The sequence below is a fragment of the Mixophyes fleayi genome, chromosome 7 (genome assembly GCF_038048845.1).
Source record: "Mixophyes fleayi isolate aMixFle1 chromosome 7, aMixFle1.hap1, whole genome shotgun sequence".
NCBI lineage: Eukaryota > Metazoa > Chordata > Amphibia > Anura > Limnodynastidae > Mixophyes > Mixophyes fleayi.
Genome location: NC_134408.1, coordinates 83,128,429 through 83,152,607, shown reverse-complemented (window position 1 = coordinate 83,152,607; position 24,179 = coordinate 83,128,429). Strand labels below are relative to the sequence as shown.

The 24,179-nt window shown below is 42.6% G+C and overlaps 1 long non-coding RNA gene across 1 annotated transcript in view; it reads right to left on the bottom strand.

Annotated features, from left to right (window-relative positions):
* Positions 1 to 22,110, bottom strand: part of LOC142096973 (uncharacterized) — a 33,633-nt gene extending 11,523 nt beyond the window's left edge. Inside the window, exons 1-2 of the long non-coding RNA XR_012678072.1 lie at positions 21,956 to 22,110; positions 15,842 to 15,937 (exon numbers count right to left, since the gene is read on the bottom strand). This is a non-coding gene — a long non-coding RNA (uncharacterized LOC142096973). The remainder of the gene's footprint in view (positions 1 to 15,841; positions 15,938 to 21,955) is intronic.
* Between the last annotated feature and the right edge of the window lie 2,069 nt (positions 22,111 to 24,179).

The following is a 24,179-nucleotide window of genomic DNA, read 5'->3' as shown; positions in this document are numbered from 1 at the left end:
TTTTTCAGGAGCCTTCTGCCAGCCGAGAGGAATTACACCATCGGAGATAAGGAGTTGTTGGCCATTAAGGTGGCTTTGGAGGAATGGCGATACCTCCTGTAGGGAGCTCTGTATCCAGTTACTATTTTCTCCGACCATAAGAATTTGTCGAATCTACAAACTGCTCAATGTATGAACGCTCGGCAGGACCGTTGGTCATTGTTTTTCTCCTGCTTCGAGCTCATTATCACATTTACACCTGCCACCAAAAACAAGAAAGCTGACGCCTTATCTCGGGCCTTCATTCCTACCTCTGACTCGGAAGAGCCTGTTAAACGCCCTCTCTTGGATCCTAGATGTGTGCAGTTGTCTGCCTCTACTCCCTGCACTCCACCTGTGGGTAAGACATTTGTTTTATCCCGCTCTCCGAAAGAGGATCCTTTTTTGGTACCACACTTCTCGTTTCTCTGGACATGTTGGAGCCTGGAAGACCCTGGAAATCATATCCAGAAACTACTGGTGGCCTACTATTCGAAATGATGTAAAGGATTTTGTAGACGCTTGCGGTACATGCGCTCAATCAAAACCCTGTCATCAAGCTCCGGCAGGGCCGCTCCAGCCGCTACCTATTCCTTCTCGGCCTTGGTCCAACATTAGCATGGATTTTATCATGGACCTCCCTCCCAGCAAGAGATTCAACACTATCTGGGTCATCGTAGATAGGTTCTCCAAGATGGCTCATTTCGTTCCTCTGGTGGGCCTGGCTTCCTCTCCTATTTTAGCCAACAATTTTATCAAGGAGATTTTCCGACTTCATGGATGTCCTTCCGAGATTGTGTCAGACAGAGGAGTACAGTTTGTTTCCAATTTCTGGTGGGCCCTATGTAAAGTGTTGGGTATCCACTTATGCCTGTCATCTTCTTACCACCCACAATCTAATGGACAGACTGAGAGGGTCAACCAGGACCTTGAGACCTTTTTGAGGATCTTTTCTTCTGCTAACCAGGATGACTGTGCGGACCTTCTACCTTGGGCAGAATTCGCGCATAACAATGCATACCATGAGTCCACGTCCTCTACTCCTTTTTCCTGAGCTTTCGTCCCTCCCTCCCACCCAGATGCCTGCCGTGGATTCCGTACGTCAAAGATTCTCATCCATCTGGACTCAAGTTCGGTCCGCTCTCAGGAGATCATCTTCCCGATACAAATTTTTCACTGACAAGCGGAGACGGGCAGTTCCTGCTTTCAAGGTGGGGGATCGAGTCTGGCTTTCTACGAAGAATATACGCCTCAAGATTCCGTGTATGAAGTTCGCTCCCCGTTATATAGGTCCTTATAAGATCCTGCAAATTCTTAATACAGTCTGCTTCAAATTACAGTTACCCCAGAGTCTTCGTGTCTCAAACTCCTTTCATGCCTCCCTGTTGAAACCTCTTATCGTCAACCGTTTCTCCACTACCTCCTCTACACCTTCTACTGTCCAACTCCAGCGGGATGAAGATTTTGATATAACTCACATCTTGGACTCAAAGATTTCCAAAGGTCGCATTTGGTATCTGGTCCATTGGAAATGATTTGGTCCTGAGGAGCGCTCCTGGCTCCGCGCAGCCGATATCAATGCTCCAGGTCTCCTGAAGAAATTCCATTCCAAGTTTCCCGGTAAACCTTGGCTGAGTGTCCGGCGTCCACCAGTAAAAGGGGGGGGTACTGTCCCGATGGGGACCCGCTAGTCGGGACCCGGCTCACCTACCTCTCTGGCGTCCGACGGAGTCATGATGACGGCCACCATCTTGGATGGGTCTGCGCCCGATTTGTGTTTTAAGGCCTTCCACTGCCCTCTATTGGTTGGAGGATCTCCCTCCAGTATTTAAACCTACCTCTTCCTCTACTCTGAGCCTGTTCTTAGGTTCAGTTAGGATTCTTCCTAGTGAATTCTCCTGCTCCATATAGCTCCTCCGCTATCCCAGCGGTCATCCTGCAATCCGTAGCAACTTCAGGCTCCATATAGCTTCTCCGCTATCCCAGCGGTCATCCTGCAATCCGCACTCCGCAGCAGCTCCATACAGTTTCTCCGCTATCCCAGTGGTCATCCTGCAATCCGCAGCAACTTCAGGCTTCATACAGCTTCTCCGCTATCCCAGCGGTCATCCTGCAATCTGCAGCAACTTCAGGCTCCATATAGCTTCTCCGCTATCCCAGCGGTCATCCTGCCATCCGCACTCCGCAGCAGCTCCATACAGCTTCTCCGCTATCCCAGCGGTCATCCTGCAGTCCGCAGTTAATACTGCTTCATACAGCTTCCGCTATCCCAGCGGTCTTTCCTGCTACCTGCAGACCGTCTCAGCTTCCCGCTGTTCCGCTATTCCTGCGGTCATTCTTTGATCCACTAATCTCTTAAACTCTCTGAAACTCCGTGTAACCTGCCCCACTACCGGAGGACCACGACCTGCGTGGCGGTTGCCGCGAAGTCCATACCACCTTGCGGCGGTTCCTGGTAAAGGCCAGCCGCTACGTTAGACTCCGCGCCTCTGGTGAGTGTTAGCCTTGGCAGGTCAGGGGTCTGTATTCCAGTGACCATGACAGGGAGTTGCAAATGGTCATGATTGGTGGGCTTCTCACATTATCCAGCTCCTACCCCTACCTCCCCAGGTGTCCTCCCTCAGGTGACCCCTGCTGGGTCCCGCTCCTGGCTGTCTGTAGAGCTCACTAGGGGACAATAGGGAGTAAACAGAAATAACAATGGTAGCTTAATTCACTCAAATCCTGAGTGTTCCCTGTGGAGGTGGGATTTAACCTATGAAGTACTTTTCCAAGGAGATGTTATAGTTCTATCACTGATACTTCCTGATAACAACATGGCTAAAAAGTGCAGTCCTTGTATGGATTTGATTAGGGGTTGTAACACTGGGTCCATACACCATACCTGTTTCTTTACATTCCTCCCCCCACTTTTTAGCCCATGTATTCCATGGTGAGAGAGGCTGGCTGGACAGCTCCAGGGGCGCAACGAGGCTTGCAGTCTGGTTCCTGCTGACGAGACAGACCATTCACATTCCCATGATCTTTACCCTGTCTGTGAGAGATAGAAAAGTTATAGTTGTAATGCCAAGCTCCATCTCAGCAACTGCCCATTGTCCCCTGCAGTGTGTTGTAGCCAACAAAGGAAATTATGATCTGTGACCACCAAAAACTTGCGCCCATATAAGTATGGCTGCAACTTTTTGAGAGCCCAAAATATGGCCAGGCACTTCTTTTCAATAGTGGCATATGCTATCTCGCGATCAACAAGTTTCCGGGAGAGATAGGCCACTGGGTGTTCGCAACCATCCTCCCCTAGTTGACACAAGATAGCTTATATTCACAGCCCGAGGCATCTGTTTGCACAATGAATTGCTGTCGGAAATCAGGGGCTGCTAATGCTGGGGACCGGGACAAGATATCCTGAAGCTGGGAAAAGGCCTGCTTACAATCAGTAGTCTAGTCAATATATCGGGAGTACTTTTTGGTACAATCAGTGGCCTGGCAATGGTGCTATACTGGGGCACAAACTTAGTACCCTGCCATCCCAAGGAAGGCGCGTACAGTTAGTGATACAGTGATAACAATACAGTTGATTTGGCATGTTTCCATAGGTTCAGGCTTCAGGACAGTCCAGTGAAATGCATGTCATTGGCTTTACGGATGTGTTTGACAAGGTCCAAGCTGAACTTTTGCCCCCCCACCGCCCTTGGGATTGTCCAATTGAATTGCTACCCTTTCACAGCCAGAAACCTCGGCTATGTCTGTATACATCAAAGAAAACCTTCAGAGGGGATTAATCAGTCCATCTGTCTCTCCTGCTGGAGCGGGTTTCTTTTTTATTAAAAAGAAGGAAGGATCTCTCCGCCCCTGTATTGATTATCGGGGTCTCACCGCTATTACGGTAAAAAATCGGTATCTTACCCCTCTCATTACCGAATTGTTTGACCGTATCAAAGGGGCCAAAATCTTCTCTAAACTAGACCTGCGAGGGGCCTACAACTTGATCCGCATACGCTCCAGAGACGAATGGAAGACAGCTTTTAATACTCGTGATGGTCATTACGAATACTTAGTGATGCCCTTCGGACTTTGTAATGCCCCAGCTGTCTTCCAAAGCTTCATTAACAAGATCTTCTGAGACCTGCTCTATTCATATGTAGTTGTTTACCTGGATGACATCCTCATATTTTCCCAGGATATTCATTCTCATCACCAACATGTCATTGAGGTTTTGTCTAGGCTTCGGAAGAACCAACTATATTGTAAGCTAGAGAAGTGCTCATTTGAAGCTACATCCATGCCATTCCTAGGGTACATCATCTCCGGTTCAGGGCTACAGTTGGACCATGAGAAGGTTTGGGCAATCTTGGATTGGCCACGTCCAGCCACTCTTACAGCAGTACAAAGCTTTTTGGGCTTCTCTAACTATTACAGGTAATTTATCCAGGGGTATTCCACCATTGTTGCTCCTATTATGGCTCTTACGAAAAAAGGGGCCAATACCAAGAACTGGACGGAGGAGGCCGTAGAGGCATTCACATTCCTGAAGCAAGCCTTCTCTTTTGCACCCATCCTCAGACAACCCAATCTTTCACAACCCTTCTTTCTAGAAGTCGATGCTTCTGCCATTGAAGTTGGAGCGGGACTCATCCAGAAGTATCCTCCTAACAGACTCCTTCCTTGTGCCTTTTTCTCCCACAAGTTTCTACCCGCAGAGAAGAATTATACGATTGGAGATAGAGAGCTGTTGGCCATGAAATTGGCTCTGTCAGAATGGCGGTACCTTTTGGAGGGGGCTCAGCATGTGGTTACCATTTTTACGGACCATAAAAATTTGTTGTATCTACAGTCTGCTCAGTGCCTCAACCCTCGCCAGGCTTGTTGGTCTCTGTTTTCTTCCGTTTCAACCTCCATGTAACCTTCAAATCTGGTCACCTTAATAAAAAGGCAGATGCACTCTCCAGGGCATTCAGTTCCGATCTGAATTCTGATTTTCCTCTCAGTCGTCCCATCCTGCATCCTAAATGTTTAATAGGACTCACTACGACTAATTCTCCTCCTCCTGGGAAAACATTTGTTCCTATCTATCTTCGGAAAAAATTGCTCCGCTGGTCTCATGCCTCCAGATTCTCCGGACACGCGGGGTTCCTCAAGACCTCTGAGCTAGTTTCCCACTCCTATTGGTGGCCCTCTATTCGATCAGACGTCAAAGATTTTGTAGCTGCTTGTAATGTATGTGCCCAACACAAGAGTCCTCGTGCAAGTCCTATGGGTCCATTACAACCATTGTCCATACCCACTAAGCCCTGGACTCACATCAGTATGGATTTCATTACTGATCTTCCATGCAGTAAAGGATGTAATACCATTTGGGTCATTGTGGATCGCTTCTCGAAGATGCCTGTTGAAGATACCATCCACGACTTTTCCACCATATGGACTAAAGTAGTTGCTAATCGTAAAAAGACCTCCTCACGCTATAAAAACTTTGCAGACAAGAGGCGCCGTGCTGTTCCAGCACTCAAGGTGGGAGACAAGGTCTGGCTATCTACACGAAATATCCATTTTAATGTACCATCTATGAAGTTTGCCCCTCGTTTCATTGGACGCTACAAGATACTTCAGGTCATCAATCCAGTATCATATAAACTTCAGCTGCTCGCTTCCCTCCATATCTCTGACTCCTTCCATGTTTCTCTTCTCAAACCACTCATCATCAACAGGTTCTCCATTCCAGTTTCCACTTCTACTGTTCCCAAATTCTATCAGCAACAAGTTGAAGTATATAGGGATCTAGTCTCTAAGGATCTGGATAGATTATTTCTGAGAAGAAATAAATCTCAATCAGGTAATTTAAGCAGAGAAGAAACCTTGGCACTAAGAGAAATATCAGAATGGGAAGATATTCTAATCAAGCCCTCTGATAAAGGGGGGAATGTTGTGTTGTGGCCCAAACAACAGTACACAAAGGAAGTCTATCATCAATTAAATGTCACAAACTGTTATAAACGGATTATTTTTAATCCTACTGCTAATTTTTTAGCTAATTATAACAATATCATTGATCAAGCTTTTCAAAATAATACAATATCCAAAATGGATCATGATTTTCTTAAAGTGACCAACCCCAGAATTGCCACAATATACACGTTACCAAAGATTCATAAGAATGAACAACTACCCCCTGGGAGACCGATAGTGTCGGGCAATGGAAGCCTTACTGAAAAAGCCAGTAGGTTTATTGATCATCATCTGCGCAAACATGTCATATGCTTGGATTCGTATATATTAGAGACACAAAGGATGTATTGTCCAAAATAAATAACATCACAATTAATTCCACCGTCAAACTTGCGTCTTATGACATAGAGTCTCTTTATACTAATAGACTACACATTAATGGACTCTATGCAGTCAAGTATTTTCTCAGCATGGAAAGAAATACTGAATTTTCTGATTTTCTAATCACTCTGCTTCAGTTCGTTCTAACAAAAAATTACTTTGTGTTTGAAGAAAAATTATTTTTGCAGATCCAGGGAACAGCGATGGGGACGGCTTGTGCTCCCACCTATGCCAATTTATATCTGGGCTGGTGGGAGAAAGAGGTAGTCTTTCACCCATGGAATGAGAAATATACAGACCACATATTAATGTGGTTAAGGTACATAGATGATGTGTTCCTGTTGTGGGATGCTGATGAAAGACTATTTCATGAATTTACAAATTCCCTAAATGATAATAAACTTAACTTAAGATTAACATCGGAAATACATGATTCATCAATTAACTTCCTCGATTTAACCATCTTCAAAATTGCAGATGGAAGTTTACATACAGACGTATATAGGAAGAAAACAGCTACGAATAGCTTATTATATTCATCCAGTTTCCACTATCCACCGGTTATTTCAGGAATACCCAAAGCAGAATTGTTAAGAACTAAAAGGAATTGTTCTGATTAATCAACTTACAAACAGAGAGCGAACAAATTGAAAGGCAGACTGACTAGAAGGGGTTATGATGGAAGTACCATTAAAAAAGCTGAGAATAAGGTGTCCAAAATTGATAGAGAAACTCTAATCCATTCTCATGTTGATAGAAGAAATACGGATAGTACGAACTCGAAACTGAGAATGGTTGGCACCTTTTGCTCAGAATGGAGGGCAGTGACACAAGTTTTACAAAAGCATTGTTTTTTTTTACAATTGGATGATGATATTAAACGGACAATAGAACCTAAAATCTCCATAACATGGAGACGGTCAAAGAACCTCAGAGATCATCTGGTACATAGCTTTCTGACTCACAGGAAAAAGATCTCGAATATTCTTAGTGGCTTCTTTAAGTGTGGGTCATGTAAAGCCTGCCCTAATATGTGTCAGGTGAAGGAATATAAAGACAGGTTTGGGAAAACGTATAAAATTCCCAAATATTTGAATTGTAACTCTATCAATGTTATCTACTGTCTTTCCTGCCCATGTAATTTAAAATATGTGGGGATGACAAGCAGACCATTTAAAAAACGAATTTTGGAGCATATTGGGAGTATAAAAAGAGCTATGAATGATAGGGCTAACTTTAAACAATTGACAGTAGTGGCAAAACATTTTCTAAAGTGTCACCAAAGTGACTCTAGCGTTCTATCGGCATTTGCGATGGAACAAGTCAATTTGGGCCTCAGAGGAGGGGACCTTCAGAATGAACTATTAAGGAGAGAAACTAAACTCATATTCTTAATGGGCAGTATGAATCCAGATGGTTTGAATGACCATAGTAATTTTTCAGCCTTTTTGAATTAACGTACAAATCAGGTTCTAGCTGAGCTAGTTACCTGAGATCAGTTTTTAATTAACAATTTAACAATGAGGTGGTTAATATAGACACATTTATCCTTATTCACAATGAGTGATTTTTGTAGGAGTTTGTTTAATAAATGTTAATCACATTTCATTTTGCTCATCGGTCTGAATCAGATCGTCTTTCCTAAAGTAATTTGTTTATCACCAATTTTCCCAATTGGATCATCTTGGTCCATATTCACTATATTTAATTTATAGATATGTGATTTTATAGAAAATCATTAATTCAATTATTATTTTGTTTATGCACTTTTATTCAATTTATGAATAAAGATTAATCTAATCAGATCAAACTGATTTAGAATTTCTAGAATAAAAAAATTGAAGAGAATAGTATAGGTAGTTTTTTTTCACTCTTTTTCACTTTTATTAGGTATATAATATACTGTATTACTATTTGATTAATAATCAGGGTTTTTTACACCAATGACACCCAACATGAATGTTTAGTTAATAAAATCTGGGTCTGTGGTAAAATGCAGTGGATATGAGGCATTAATGTGTGTGCCCAATATCAACATAACCTGTCTATGTCCCTACTAATGTAGGTCTCCTGTCTCTGGGAGATCTAGGTTTATAATATGTAAGATGTCCTTATCATTATGGGTCTCCTGCTCCTAGGAGTCCTAGATCGGCAATTTGCAAGATGAGCCAAAGAGGTTCTCGTTAGTTTATTTGAGTGACATATGTATCTTTTAAACCCTTGATATATACTTCTCGAATTTGCAATCTCTCCATGGGTCTTTAATATTAAAATGAGGGAGCTTCTTGTTTGTTTTTCAACTTACTTGTAGTTAGGATCGGATATAGGATCCATCTTAAAAGTCAGAGAGGATAATCCACTGTTTGGATTGACAATTCACGCCACTACATACCCAGCGGTAGACATGGCAACCGCTGTTGCCATAACGTTGCTAACGATGACGTCACCATAGGGGAGGGCTCTCCCCTATTAATATCCGATCTAGCCATACCCTCGGCTTGCCTTAGTAAAAGCCTTAGCGAAACACGTGTCGGCAGACGCAGCACTCGGTGCTCTGTTCAATTTAACTTAGGCTATTCAGCGGTATAGAGTTTACTTAGTTAGGAATCTATCCTATGCTGCTCGCTGAGTGAGAAGTTGATAGAAGCGAGACAGCTAGATGGAAGGACAGCAATAGTTAGCGGTTGCAAACCAATGGTACACACAGCCTATTTAGCAGGATGGTTCCAGCAACTATCACCCCACCTGAATTCAATAGTAATATTATCTAGGGAATAGCTATCCCGGTATTCAGGCGAATATAAGGGATTAATATTTATGTGACTACTAGCTATTTAAAGGGAAATAAGCTGGTATACAGTGGCTATAAGAAGAAATATATTTAACACCTATAAGTGTGTAAATACCAGTAGTACCTTTCTAATCCTTATCAGTCCATTTCACCACATTGTTTCTGGTTGATAAGATGTAAGAATAAAGACGACTTTATGTTACAAAGTTTTCCCAGAGGGATGTGGTATGAATAGAACACGAATCACACATGTTACACGATAAACTATCAAATCAGATTCCTAATCAGAGCAGTGTCGCGGTCAGACAAATTAGCATTTGTCTTTTTAACAGTTACTTTTTATTCATGGTGTTATTCAAATACAAGTTTTATATTTCGCTAATGGAATGTTTTAACAATGAATCAATAAAGGAGTATTTAACAGAATATTATTTATATAAATAAAAGAATTTCTGTCCATTTGAGTGCCCCACTTAGATCATTTCTCTTTTCTTTTATGTATATGTTTCTAGAATTTGAGATTACGCAGATCCTGGATTCCAAGGTTTCCAGAGGTACCATCAAATACTTGGTAGATTGCAAGGGCTTTGGTCCCGAAGAACACTCTTGGGTCAATGCTTCCGATATCCATGCTCCAGCTCTGCTACGAAAGTTCCATGCGCAGTTCCCACAAAAGACTTTGTCTAAGCGTCCAGTGGCCACTTTTAAAGTGGAGGGTACTGTAACGCTTCGGTCCCGCAAGTAGTACCTCTTCCGTTACCCGCATGTCATTTGTTTGGAAACTGCCATGTTCCAGCATCAAACAAACTTCATTCATTTCATTCAACTATACTCAGTTCAGCACAGGTGCAAATCCATTGCACTTCTGGACCTTCCTCCTTTTCTCATTGGCTGAACATTCCTAGAGCACTATTTAAACCTCCTGGATTCACCTGTCTGATGCCTGTTCTTCAAGCTGACTTCCTGTAGCCTGTGGTTCTGGTTCCTGTGCTCCATGTGGATCTTCTGCTGTTCCAGCTTGCTCTCAGTTCGTGGCCTGTGTTGAACCATTGCTGCTTCAGTACTCTTCTAACCATAGCCAGTGTACTTCATTGTGACAGCTCCGGTTCTCTCATCGCTACACTCAGAGCTGCTATTACACCTGTGACTCCTCAGCTGTTTCCACGAGTTGCCTCCGCTATTCCTGGCTGCTCTCAGTTCGTGGCCTGTGTTGAACCCTCGCTGCTCCAGTTCTCTTCTAACCATTTCCAGTGTACTTCATCGTGACAGCTCCGGTTCTCTCATCGCTACACTCAGAGCTGCTATTACACCTGTGACTCCTCAGCTGTTACCAAGGGTTACCTCCGCTACTTAAGTCTGCTCTCAGTCTCTGCCTGAATTGAACTATCGCTGCTCCAGTACCACTACTACCATCTTCAGTGTACTTCATCGTGACAGTTCCAGTTCTCTCATCGCTACCACTCAGAGCTGCTACTACTATTGTGACTCATCTGCTGTTACCACGAGTTACCTCCACTACCTCATTCTGCTCTCAGTCGTTGCCTGAGTTGAACTATCGCTGCTCCAGTACTTCTACTACCATCTTCAGTGTACTTCATCGTGACAGTTCCAGTTCTCTCATCGCTATCACTAAGAGCTGCTACTACTATTGTAACTTATCAGCTGTTGCCACTAGTCATCCCTGCTGCTGCAGTCTGCTCTCAGTCTCTGGCTGTATGGAACTCCTGCTGTTCCAGTACTGCTATTTACCATCTCAACTGTACCACATTGCGACAGCTTCCATTCTCTCACCGCTATTACTCAGAGCCGCTACTACTGCATCTCATCTATTGTTGCTACGAGTTACCTCGGCCACTTCAGTTGCTCTCAGTCTCCTGCTGTATTGAACTATTGCTGCTCCAGTACTATTATACCACCTCTCCTGTACTTCATTGTGACAGCCCCAGTTCTCTGACCACTACCACTGTGGACCACAACTTCCTCGGTGACTCATCGCCTGATTTCCCAGTTATCTCCACTTCCTCGTGTCGTCTGCACAATACCAGTGCTATACTCCAGCTGTACCAGTTCCTCTACCTATTTCCCTGGTGACAGCCTCTGCTTCTCCTGGTTGCACCACAGGACATCTACTCTCATTGTGCCTCATCTGTAGCTGCCCGTGTCACCTGGCTCCTCCATACCGCTCTGCTGTACATCCACTCACAGGACCGCGACCTGCTGGTTTGGTGCCGCAAAGTCCATACCTCCTTGCGGGGGTTCCCGGCGAAAACCACCGGCCTGTTAGACTCCGCGCCTGTGGGTGGGCTAAGCAATGTCCAGCAGAGCCTAGGGATCAATTTCCTATAAGCCAACCGTGACAGCGTGATCTATTAGGTGATTGAACTGGACATCTGAGGATAAATAGGGGATTAGAATGATACTAGACATGATATGTTTCCTGTATCTCGAACTTTAGATTTCACTAAAGTGTATATAACATTATAATATTTAACTATAAACTCTGCTACATTTCATTGTAAATGACTATGTGTTAGAACTATTTTTTAACTAATTGCAAGTGTATGTGTTTGTGTAAATGTGTGTATAAGTGTTCGCACGTGTTGTGGTTAATTACGCTCCTCCACACCATAGCGTGCTATTCGCATAATTTCAGACAAAGACAATCAGATTGATAGATATTAATTTGAAATGACCATATCCAATTATGTGACTTCGAAAGATGTCATGGGCTAGTGCTAGTAACCGGCGACAGTATCAGCTGTTTCCTAGCTACTCCTTGCTCTAGAGGATTAGCCTTGGCGGGCACCCAGTACAACATTCCTTCTTCCCACATGATCCTATCCTCCTGAGATCCCCAATCTGTCCTTTCTGCCGCACTGCGGAGACCATGTAAAGATGGGTCAGTTTGATGGGTCAGTTTGTTGGGCTTCCCTAAATGCAGTCCTATCTACCTCCCCCAGATTCATGTCTGGTAAGTCTTGTACAGCGTTGCTAATCAACAGCGGTTCAGGTTGTGTGGCAGCTAATCCAAACTGGACTTCTGGTACTGGTATGGGTGGGCCCTCTGGAGCTGTCTCTAAAGCTCGTACTTGACTCCATGTGATAGCTCCCACAAAGTAACTGACCAATCCACCCCCCAGATCATTCTCCAGAATAACGTGGGTAGGTAATCCATCCAAAAGTCCCACATTTACCTCCCCCCAATCCAAATTAACCCTGGCCATGGGGATAACTGTAATCTGGCCTCCCGCCATCAAAATTTAGATTTTTCCTGTTCTTTAGCCATTGTTTAGTTGGGACTAAACTGGACCATATCAGCATCATAGAAGCCCCTGAGTCCCAGATTCCCTGCAGTTCCTGGCCCTTCCCTTTTACAGGCTGCAGGTGTCTCTTCATATTTGCAGGTGTAGCCTTCCCAATTGCCGCGACCACCTCCAACTGATAGACTACTTCCTCCGCCTCTGGCGCATCAGGATCATAGTACACCTCCCCACCCTCAATTGATGAATTGATGTTCCTTGGCACAATGTAACTCGGGCACAGCTGGTCTCAATCCAGAGAACGGTATTCCTCCCCATTGGCAATTTCTTTGTATGTGTCCCAGTTGTTGGCAAGTGTAGCACCTCCTAGGGTTGGATACTGCAGGACCACGAGGTCTGAGCGCACTAGAATGCGCAGCTGGGGTACATGGGGACATGGGCCGTGATGTAGCCAGTGGTGTAAGTCGATCAGATGGGGTCCTTCGATAAGTCGCCCATTCACCTCCGAGGTGAATGTTCATTTATGCAGTGGTCTCACGGTATTGAGATTCAGGTATACAAGTAAGAAGTTGCGGCAGCAGTGGTTGGGAACTAGGTCACAGAGTATCCAGAAGTGGCCAAATATACTGTGAGGCTGGATACAGGTTTGTTTTGTCTGATTTAAGATGACAAATGCAGCTGTAGTTTTCAGGCTGGACACTAGGTGGCAGTAGTGAATTGCAAAGAAGAGACAGGTTAGCAGACACCTGTGTATTGCAGGGATTAACTCTTTAATGGCTAGTTTTACTTTGCGAATGTAAAGTTAAACAGCAGAAGCTCTGAGTCTTTTTCTCAAAATGTGTGAGGTAGAATGATTGGCGGCATCCAAAAGCAAGAGAGAAAAGCTGTACTTACCCCTTTTAGGATGGGATGAGAGGCAAACCAGTTGATGTGTGCTCAGGCTGGGCAAATAGTGTGTGATATAGCTGGTTACCGGTTCTCCAGACCCGAGGAAAAGCTGTTCGTCCCCCCAAATGCTATACTTCTATTCACGAGAGAGCACTGATGAGGAGGGAGGACGGTGCACAGACCTTCTTTGTGGATGATAGAGGGAGGTTCCGATGGAGCGGGCAGTGCAGTGACTCGCGGCTCCAAATGGAGACCGCAGATTTCAGATGCAAGATAGGCCTCAGTAACTCCCAGATGGCAGGAGGTGGCGGAGGTGTCCTAAGTAGTCTGAAAGTAGGTATTCGTAAAGAAAATAAAACAAAATGGTAGTTTAATGTTTTCTTTGTATTAACCTTTGCTGGCCACTAATAAAATCAGTAGTAGTATAATGATCGGCTACCCAGCAAATGTGGTAATGCACAAACTTTCTAAAGCTTTTAAATAGGTTTTTCAGTTTCAGATTACTATCAACAATGGTAAATATGTACATTTATAAACAATGTGTATCCTTGGAGATAAAATTAGACAATGATGTTGTGTGACATAAAAATATTATGTATGCTAACATTTATTTTTGTCTTCACGGGTTATAAAGATCAAGATTCCACTATTTTCTTCTCCCCAATTGCTACATAGATCATTGGAAAAGAGAAAAGGGGGTCGCGGGGGATAGTGCATATAGGGCAGGGTTTCCCAAACCCAGTCCTCAGGGCTCCCCAACAGTGCAGGTTTTCTGTATTACATGTGACATAATTAGGACCACCTGTGGATCTGTTACAATGTATCAGTCAGTACGATCTGTGGATCTGTTACAATGTGTCAGTCAGTAATTAATACACCTGTGCTCCAGCAAGGAGATATGGAAAACCTGCACTGTTGGGGAGCCCTGAGGACTGGATTTGGGAAACCCTGATATAGGGTATAGAATTTCCCAGATGCAGGGAATTTTTTTTTTTTTATGGAAAGATAAAAAGATTAGGCAAGCCACAGATCCCTGATGCTACCTAGTGGTTTAAATTATGTGAAGTTCAAAGGATAACAAAATATGATCTCAGGGTATGGAAGGCATCTCGGAACTTCGTGCATCCGAATCTGGTATACCTATTGTTGCGCTGCAATTTAGTCTGACACGGATTTTCCCTTATCAAAGGGTCTGCTCGATTTATGGTCTCTCTCTATATGGGAGCATAGAGCTATACATTCTAATAGACCATGGATATAACTGTGTTACTATGCATCTAGGGAATACTAATACAGATTTGATCAGCAATTTTTTTCTCTATCTGTGTTTATCAATTCGTTGTGATCTATTTTTATGAGCAACATTGTTTACACAGTTATTAACCTAGATTAACTCCTTATTGGCGATAACAGAGAAGCCATGCAACTAAAATTGCATTTTTTAATTTTCACCTTGCACTTTATTTTATAAATCACTATTTTTATTATTATTTTTTCACTTGTTTATATTTCGCTCTATATCTGTCCTCATTCTTTTATATATAAACCATTAAAAGTTATATGTTAATCCTTTATTATCCAGGAGTGCCTCTCAATACACTTGCTTTGTTTCTTTGCTACTTTTACAACACAGCTCATTGAGTATATTATAAATACATCCAACTGCACATTACCACCTAATTTTGAGTAAAAATACCCTGATAATTACATACTTATCCGAATGAATCATACTCATCCCTCATCAAATAATGCCTCTACATGAGTCCCACAAGCTTCAAAGTAGTCCCATGTGCACTCAGATTCGCATGCATACTATAAAACTCCCCCAAAATAGTTTAGCAGCATCTTTGCCACTCTTTACCATACATATCCCCCTCCCTTTTCACCATGCATGTCCCCTCCTTCTTCACAATACATGCCCCCTCACTCTTCACCATACACAACCCCTCCCTCTTTACCATACATACACTCTTCCTTCTTCACCATACATGCCCCTCCTTCTTCACCATACATGCCCCCTCCTTCTTCACCATACATGCCCCCTCCTTCTTCACCATACATGCCCCCTCCCTCTTCACCATACATGCCCCCTCCCTCTTCACCATACATGCTTACTCCCTTTTCACCATACATGCCGCCTTCCTCTTCACCATACATGCTCACTCCCTTTTCACCATACATGCTCACTCCCTTTTCACAATACATGCTCCCTCCCTTTTCACCATATATGCTCACTCCCTTTTCATTATACACAGGCACGGGCTGGCAAGTTTAAGCCCGGGGAGTGCACAGTCGGCCGCATCACGTGACACGCGATGTGGCCGCGTAATTGATGACTGGGCCACATCGCGCGTCATGTGATGCGGCCGAGGGTAATAAATAGGTAATATTGCATCTGGGGAGGGGGGATGCTGGCCCTAACAGCGGTTGGACTGAGCGGCCCGGGGGAACGCTGCCCCCCTACCCCCCGGCCCAGCCCGCCCCTGACTGTACATGCCCCCTCCCTCTTCACCATACATGCTCACTCCCTTTTCACCATACATGCACCCAATTTACTTACCTTATTCTTTACGTGATGTCACCACACAATTCCAGCACTGCATCACGATGCGGAGGAATGCTGAGTCACGCAAGTTAGACTCCAGGCCCGGACAGACTAGGGGAACCGAACAGACAGAGTTATTAATAAATGTGAAAGTTGCATTTTCTACATAAAATCAAATTAAATAACAAAAGCAAATATAAAACACAAATACAAATTAAATTATATTACATTAATCTAAATAAATATAAAAGTTAAATTAAATAGAATATTGTTGGTGTGTAGGAGTGCTTTCGCTCCATCTCCTGTGTGTTGCCATGGTTACCCTGCTTTCCCCGGTGGTCTAGGAGGACACAGGAAGTGGGGCAGGACTCCAATGTCCGATTTACGCTACTGCGCATGCCCAGACCTCCGAAACCGGAAGTTCGGCTTTTCGTGCCGCACTTACTTTACAGATAGTGAATGGGACAGTCGCAGCTATAGAAGCTGCCTGGCACCAATAATATAAAGTTCCCAAAGTGTCCTAAACTGTGAACCGGAGGCTCCCCTAATAATAAGAGGAGAATTTGTGCCACACCACAACAATAAACTGCATGGCTGTGCAGTATATCTGCCTAAGAGTGCATCTGCATAAGAATATCTACAAGAGTGTTTAAGTAAGTCTGCATATATTCTGTATTGCCTAATTGCTGCAATTGTTGATACTGCGGAATACTGCAGTACTACAAAAAACTGTGAGTCACTGCATTCATCTGTTGTTATCATCTTTAAATAAACAGCAACCTGTTTAAGTTACAAAAGCGTTGTGGCTTAACATCCACATTAACACCGCTGAACACCTTTAGTAAAATCAGAAGGTATAACCAACACATATCTTGTTTTCCATTTAAAATGACTTGAATTCTTCTTTCCTGCTGTAGTCCAATGGAATTGCCACTTAAGTAATATGAATGGAAGAACATAATTTTCTATAAAATAGCCATGATACTAATGATTTCAGTTAAAGGAATGTAATAAGCAACCACCAATGATAGTGTTGTTTATAGTAATCATTATTATTGCATATTGCTGCACCAGCCACACAGCACCTGACACAGCCTCCTAAACACATATCTTCTTCAGATCTGTTCATTTCTAACTATATCGCAATTATGTGAGAATGTCCTTACTGAACTAGCCTACATCATCAAGACCAATGCCAAGCGTTGGGTGGAGTGGTGTAAAGCACACCGACATTGGACTGCGGAGCAGTGAAAATGTGTTCTGTGTAGTGACGAATGACACTTTGCTGTTTGACAGTCAGATGGGTGACTGTGGGTTTGGCGGATAAAGGGAGAACGTTACCTGTCTGACTGCATTATGTCAATTGTGAACTTTGGTGGAGGAGGGATAATGATATGGGGCTGTTTTTCAGGGTTTGGGCTAGGCCCCTTATTTCCAATGAAGAGTAATCTTAATTCTACAGTATACCAAGTCATTTTGGAAAAATTTGCTATGCTTACAACTTTGTGCCAATAGTTTGGGGAAGGCCCATTTGTATTCCAACATGACTGTACCCTGGTGCACAAAGCAAGAACTACAAAGACATGGCTTGATGAGTTTAGTGTGGAAGAACTTGACTGGCCCGCAAAGCACCCTGACCACAACCCCATCAAACACCTTTGGGATGAACTGGAATGGAGATTGCGAGCCAGGCCTTCTCATCCAACATCAGTGCTTGACCTCATAAAAGCTCTACAGAATGAATGAATGAATGAATAAGCACAAAATCCCACAGAAACACTCCAACATCTTGTGGTAAGCCTTCCCATAGGAAGCTGCTATTGCTGCAAAGGAGAGACCAACTCCATATTAAAATATATGTATTTGAATACAATGTTATTACAGTTCCTGTTGATGTAATGGTCAAGTGTCCGAATAGTTTTGTCCATATAGTCTACATTCTTTGTGCTCTTGCACAGTATGTAAATTGCATCTTACATGAAAACAACAAACAGATGAACATCCAGCTCTAAATTAACTTCTTAATGTTTACATGTTAGTGTTTTTTTTTGCAGAGGTATATTAATGAAGCAAAAGGGATATATAGCTTACCTTATTTAATGTTCTTGATGTATATTTCTAATGACCTCGTGTCAACATTAGAAAACATTGCTAAGTGGTCAAAAAGACAATTGCTCTAAAACATCTAAGATGGGGACCATCTACAATGCAAAAAAACTTCCAAAACTATTTTAAAAAAAGAGGTTCCCAAATGAGAGGGGGATGTGTGTATGAGCCTATTGTAAGTACTTGTCTTCCCTCTCCTAATAAACATATATTCAACAACTATGGGTTTAAGCATTACCCTATTTCATATATTGTCAGGACCAATACTGGACATTAGAAACAATAATAGTATAAATAAGATTAAAATTTACAGTTTTAAATAATAAACTAACTGTTTCTTATCTTTTGTTACATGTATTAAAGTGTTTTATTTTTATTTTGGAGTTAATTTAAGTGTATGTTTGGTTATAAAATGATCCATTTAGCAAATGTTTGAAGCATTCTGCTGAAAATTGTCTTTCTTTACAGGTGAAGGAAGTCATAATCTTTAGATAGAAATAATATGTTTTTACCTTAACATGCAAGCAAAGAATTAGGAGTGGTGTTCACAACTCTTGTAAAATGTAAAAAGAAACCATTCATTTGTTGAAAAAGCCCCATCCCAGACAGTGATGTTATTGGACTGGAATTTAAGAAGCAGACAATATAGGGATGTTACAGCCACAGTTGGTCTAGGAAACAGTGCTGGAAAATTTGACCAACAGATTACAGCATAGACACTCTCATTACTGTACTCACAAATCCTTTGACACATACAATATCTGCACAAAAATTTAGTGTAGTAGAAATTTTACTTTTCATTAGAGATGCTCACTGACCCCCGTGTTTTGGTTTTGGTTTTGGATCTGGATTACCGTTGTGTTTTGGTTTTGGTTTTGGTTTTGCCAAACCGTCATTGCGTGTTTTGGTTTTGGTTTTGGTTTTGTTTTGCTATTTTGTTCAAAAATCAATGGTTTTTTTCATAAAATAACCAAATTTAGTGTTCCACCTGTTTCTTGGATAAGTAATGTAGTTGTAAAGCTAATAAATTATGAAAAAAACTGTTTAATTCCTGGTAGGCCTTCATTAATTCGACACACAAACCAGATTGTCTTCTTCTCCATCTATGCATATTGGCAATGCAGCCATCGTCTTTGGATGTATATTACACCCTACACTTATAGTTAAATATGTAAAGAAATGAACAAAGGCAGTTTGGTTTCTGTCTCTATAGGCCCCCCTCCACTTGTATAAAATGCCCAAAAATTCAGCCGTTATAGACTGTACAATATTAATTGAAATGGAGAAAGCCAGTTTGGTTTCAGTCTCTCTAGGCCTCCCTCCACTGGTATAAAATACCAAAAATTCAGCCGTTATAGACTGTACAATATTAATAGAAATGGACAAAGACATTTTGGGGTCACTGTGTGTATGACACTCTACCCTTAAGGATAAATTGCCCAAACAGCAGCCTTTCAAGACGGTACGTGATATGGAAATGCCCCAAGTCCCTTTCCTCTGTGGGGGTAGATTGCACCCTACACTAACATAGAAAGTTTTAAAAAGATGTTATCGTCATCATCTTCAGCTTCATCCTCACCCTCATCAGTGTGTACGTCATCATCACAGACTATCAATTCATCGCCGCTTAAATCCGCCATTAGAGAACAGTCAGTGCTTGCATGTCCTGGATGGTGAAGACCTTCCTCGTGAAAGATGTAGTTAATTTTTATAAACATCATTTTCTCCACATTTTTGGGAAGTAACCTTCTACGGCGATCACTGACTAAGTTCCCTGCTGTGCTGAACACTCGTTCAGAGTACACACTGGAAGGTGGGCAGCTTAGGTATTGCAAAGCAAATTTGTACATGGGTTTTTAAAATTGCCTGCTTTTCTTCCCAGTAAGGAAAGGGACTGTCTGACATTTCCATATCAATTACCTCTTGAAAATAATCCTCTACTATCCTTTGCTTTGAATCCATTTTAATAAGGCCAAAGCACTTGTAGTTCTAAATATTGTTTTAGATACTGCTGACAAATAGGACTTTTGACAGCCAGAAAAATTAATGCAAAAGAATGGGGAACACCCCAAAAACACTTGGGGGTAAATGTATCAAGCTGAGAGTTTTCCAGCGGATTTGAAAAGTGGAGATGTTGCCTATAGCAACCAATCAGATTCTAGCTATAATTTTGTAGAATGTACTAAATAAATGATAGCTAGAATCTGATTGGTTTTTCAAACACGCCAGAAAACTCTCAGCTTGATACATTTACCCCTTGGAGTGCTTAATATTATTTTTTTAGACTGCTGACAAATAGGACTTCTGACAGCCAGAAAAATTAACGCAAAAGAATGGAGAACACCCCAAAAGCACTTGGAGTGCTAAATATTTTTTTTTTAGACTGCTGACAAACAGGACTTTTGTCAGACAGAAATATTAATGCAAAAGAATGGGGGACACCCCAAAAGCACTTGGAGTGCTAAATATTATTTTTTTAGACTGCTGACAAACAGGACTTTTGACAGCCAGAAATATTAATGCAAAAGAATGGGGGACACCCCAAAAGCACTTGGAGTGCTAAATATAATTTTTTTAGACTGCTGACAAACAGGACTTTTGACAGCCAGAAAATATTAATACAAAATAATGGGGGGCGCCCCAAAAGCACTTGGAGTGCTAAATATTATTTTTTTAGACTGCTGACAAATAGGACTTTTGACAGCCAGAAATATTAGTGCAAAAGAATGGAGAACACCCCAAAAGCAATTGGAGTGCCAGAAACTGCACAAAAAACCCTCCTCTATCCTCCTCTTACTGCTGTAACAACTGGTATTAAGATTACAATGGTATTGCATACAAACAATAATGTGTCCAATTACTGCTCTGTCCCTGCGCTGATATATCCAGTGTGACCTAACCCTGCTTTTTCCCTCTGTCAAATGGCGATGGATTGCTGTGGAGACTGGTATTTATGCTTTTCAAATCCCGCGAGAACCGAGCTCAGAAATACGAATACGTCATGATGACGTTTTGCCTCGATTTCGAATCCGAATGGACGGGAGAGTACCGAGCGTGCTCGGCTCGGTACTCGGATAGGCTAAATTCGGATGAATTCGGATCTCGGGGAACCGAGCCCGCCTATCTCTACTTTTCATGCTACTCATGTAATAGACAATGTGGTTTATTTGTCAGAATTTTTTCATATTTTGGACAAAGGCACAATATTTTGTCATTGTCTTAGCTAGCCTTTGTTCTTATGGACACTTTACTTTTAATACTTTACTGCTCAATACACTTCAAAAATCTTTTTTTAATTAAATGAATTCTAAAGTTTGACTGAAAAATGACTTTTCTGTTATACTATTAAATAACTATTAAATTGCCACACAATTATTTGTCCAGCAAATAGTAACAGAGGCACTGCAGACTTTATAAAAATAACTTAAGAAGCTTAAAAGGTTGTCTTTATAGGTAGTACGTGTCCTTTCAAATGTGAGAATAAGACACACATATTATGAGTAAGGCATTGATTGATACTAAAAACCAGTGTCATATTCATAATTAAAAACACACCCCTGTGACACTTGAAATCAATCCAACTCTTACTTGCATGAGTTGTTTAATATAATATGTGAGGAGGTTATAGGGCAACTAACATATTTAGGCCATGTTGATCAATTGAGGAGGGAGGACCAAAAGGATACAGATAGGAATAACTTGATATGTTTTTGTCTTTGTTTGTTTGTTTTTGTATGTTACTATATAGCAAGACCACTGTAAAGATACTGGGTTTTCTGGCCCAATTCTACCCACTTCACACTGGCTGGCCACCCAGGGGTGCCTTACTATGCCAGGGAAGCCTACCCAGTACCTTCTAGGGTTTGCACAGTGACTCAGGCAAATGCAGTTAGAAAAGTACAACAGTACATTTATTGTAATAAAAACAACACTAGAATATTATATACAAGCAGTAAATAAATATCAGACAGGTTTACCACATCAGCTGTCCCTTACTCCACTAGCTTAAGGATTTACAGTCACCTGGCTGTCCTGACTTGACGACCCATGGATCTACAGATGTATTCCACTGGTAGAGAATGGCAACTCAAAAACCAGCCACCCTGCAGCTTCCAGCCATCAATTCGCAGAATGAATAGCCCTCCTCCCCTCGAGTAGTTCTCTATATGCAGGGACAAATTTCCTCAGTGATTTTCCCTCCTTTGGCAAACCCCTGTCTCTCTCTCTCTCTTAAACATTGGTGGGTGCTAGATCAGGGGGTTGGAGGGGGAAGTAGAGATGAGCTCTGCTTCTTTAGAAGCTCCCCTGCTGGGTTGCAGACAAAATGTCTTGGCTAGTCCTTTGGAGGACAATGGATAGTAATTGGCCTTCCCCATCTTCAGATATAAGATATCAGTCAGCCACTCCTGAAATTAACCCCTTCCACTACTTTGTAATATCGCAGGGTCCGCAGCTGTTCCTTGCTTCCTGTAGAGAAAGGAGTGGGAGAATGAATGTAGCTACAGCCCCCTCACCTGTATCCTGGAATCCCATCCTTACCCATAACCCACCTGGCTTCACTTTAAGAACAATAAATAACAGCTTCACTGTAATATCAACAATAAACAATAACCAATGTACATATTTACAATGAGCTACAATGTCCCCTTATCCACATGTAATTAGACACTGCAGTTGTATTCTGGTTAATGGGGACTAAAATCAGGACTACAAGTCATAATCCACATTTTGTGAGAAATGAGGGACAACCTGGTTAAGGTGTTATTAAACTCATTTTGTCACAGCCACCCATAGGGGGACACATCAAAGTCAGAGAGTTGTTAGACAGAGCCAAGGGAACTCTGAGTCTTTGATATTAGCCACCATAACGCTCTGATCCAAATCTGCATGCAGCTCATAGAGTCTTGGGGTTAAATGTATCAAGCTGAAAAAACAGTCAGTATTTAACTTATGTGCAAAACAGAAATCTAGTTTGCACTCCTTGCATTGTAACATGGTTTTGTCCAGGAGACTGAAATAAGATACCTCTTCATTTAAGATCCTTAATGAATCAGGCCCCAGAAAAGTGTGATGTGTGTCCAGGGACAGAGACTCTTATCTTACAGTCACACAGAACCTCCATTATAACTTTAACCAACTGCCACCTCAGATACTGTGAAGTGAGGCACATAAAGCCAAATGCCCTTAAACTTATCCACATGTTCAGAAACATAGCACTTATCCATTGAGGGTTAAGTTGTTGGAGATCTCCAGCCAATAGAATCCTGTGGGAGTGTTTAGGTTTGTGTGCCCATATATTCTCACGCAAAGGATGCTGGGTCTCTTCCATCACAGAAATCCTTAGGGAATAGCTGTGTCAGGCTGAGTAGCTGCATTTTGTGATTTAGCTGTATTTTAGCTGTCCTTACAGTAGTGTTTTGAATTTAAGTGTTATAGTGGTATTGGGCTTGTATTTACTGCTGTTTCTCTAGCCTTACTGCTGTGTTATTTCTGTTTATTCCTTCCCATAGTTCTAATAAGTTATTTTTCCCATTTTGCTTTTATTCTCTCTCTAGCCTATTTCTGTCTATTTTGGTCCCCTTTATTTGGTCTTATTTGCCCCTCAGACATGTCCCGTCCGAAGAGAAGCGCCCCTGCCCCCTCTAGATTTACTGAGGGAACTGGTTCCCCTTACTACGGTGTCGTCCCCCCCCGCCTCCTCAGCAGCCCAGACGCCTGCTGTTTCCTCCGGCGCTAACAGTGTTCATGCGCGCCGGGGAAGCAGTGGGGTGAAGCGCACGGCAGCGTGTTTGCGGCCGGGCGGGGAAGAGAGAGGGACAGATGCTCTTCACGCCCTGGCCACTTAGCAAAGGGGAGGGGCGCAACTCTGGAGGCCATTGACAGGCGGGCGCATGCGCCGGAGAGGGAGGCTTTGCTGCCTGTCTCTGGCGCTTCAGTCCTTGACAGTGTCAGGCCGGGTACAGCGAGGAGAAGGTCCTCTTCTCCTGTGCGTGCTCGGTCTGTTACAAACAGCGGTGGGGCACTCAGTATCAACCCTGAAGGGGCAGGAGACAGAGGACAGGGGCCCGCAGGTAGAAGACAGCGGGGGAATGAGGCTAGCCCTTCATATGCACATTCTGATGTAGGAGCAGTGAGACAGGTGCAGCCTCAGAACAGGAGGCCCAACAGCGCCCACCTCTCATGTCTCTAGTGTGTCAACCATGGCCAATTACTGTGTCAGATCAGGCTGCAAGGGATTTTGCTCTGC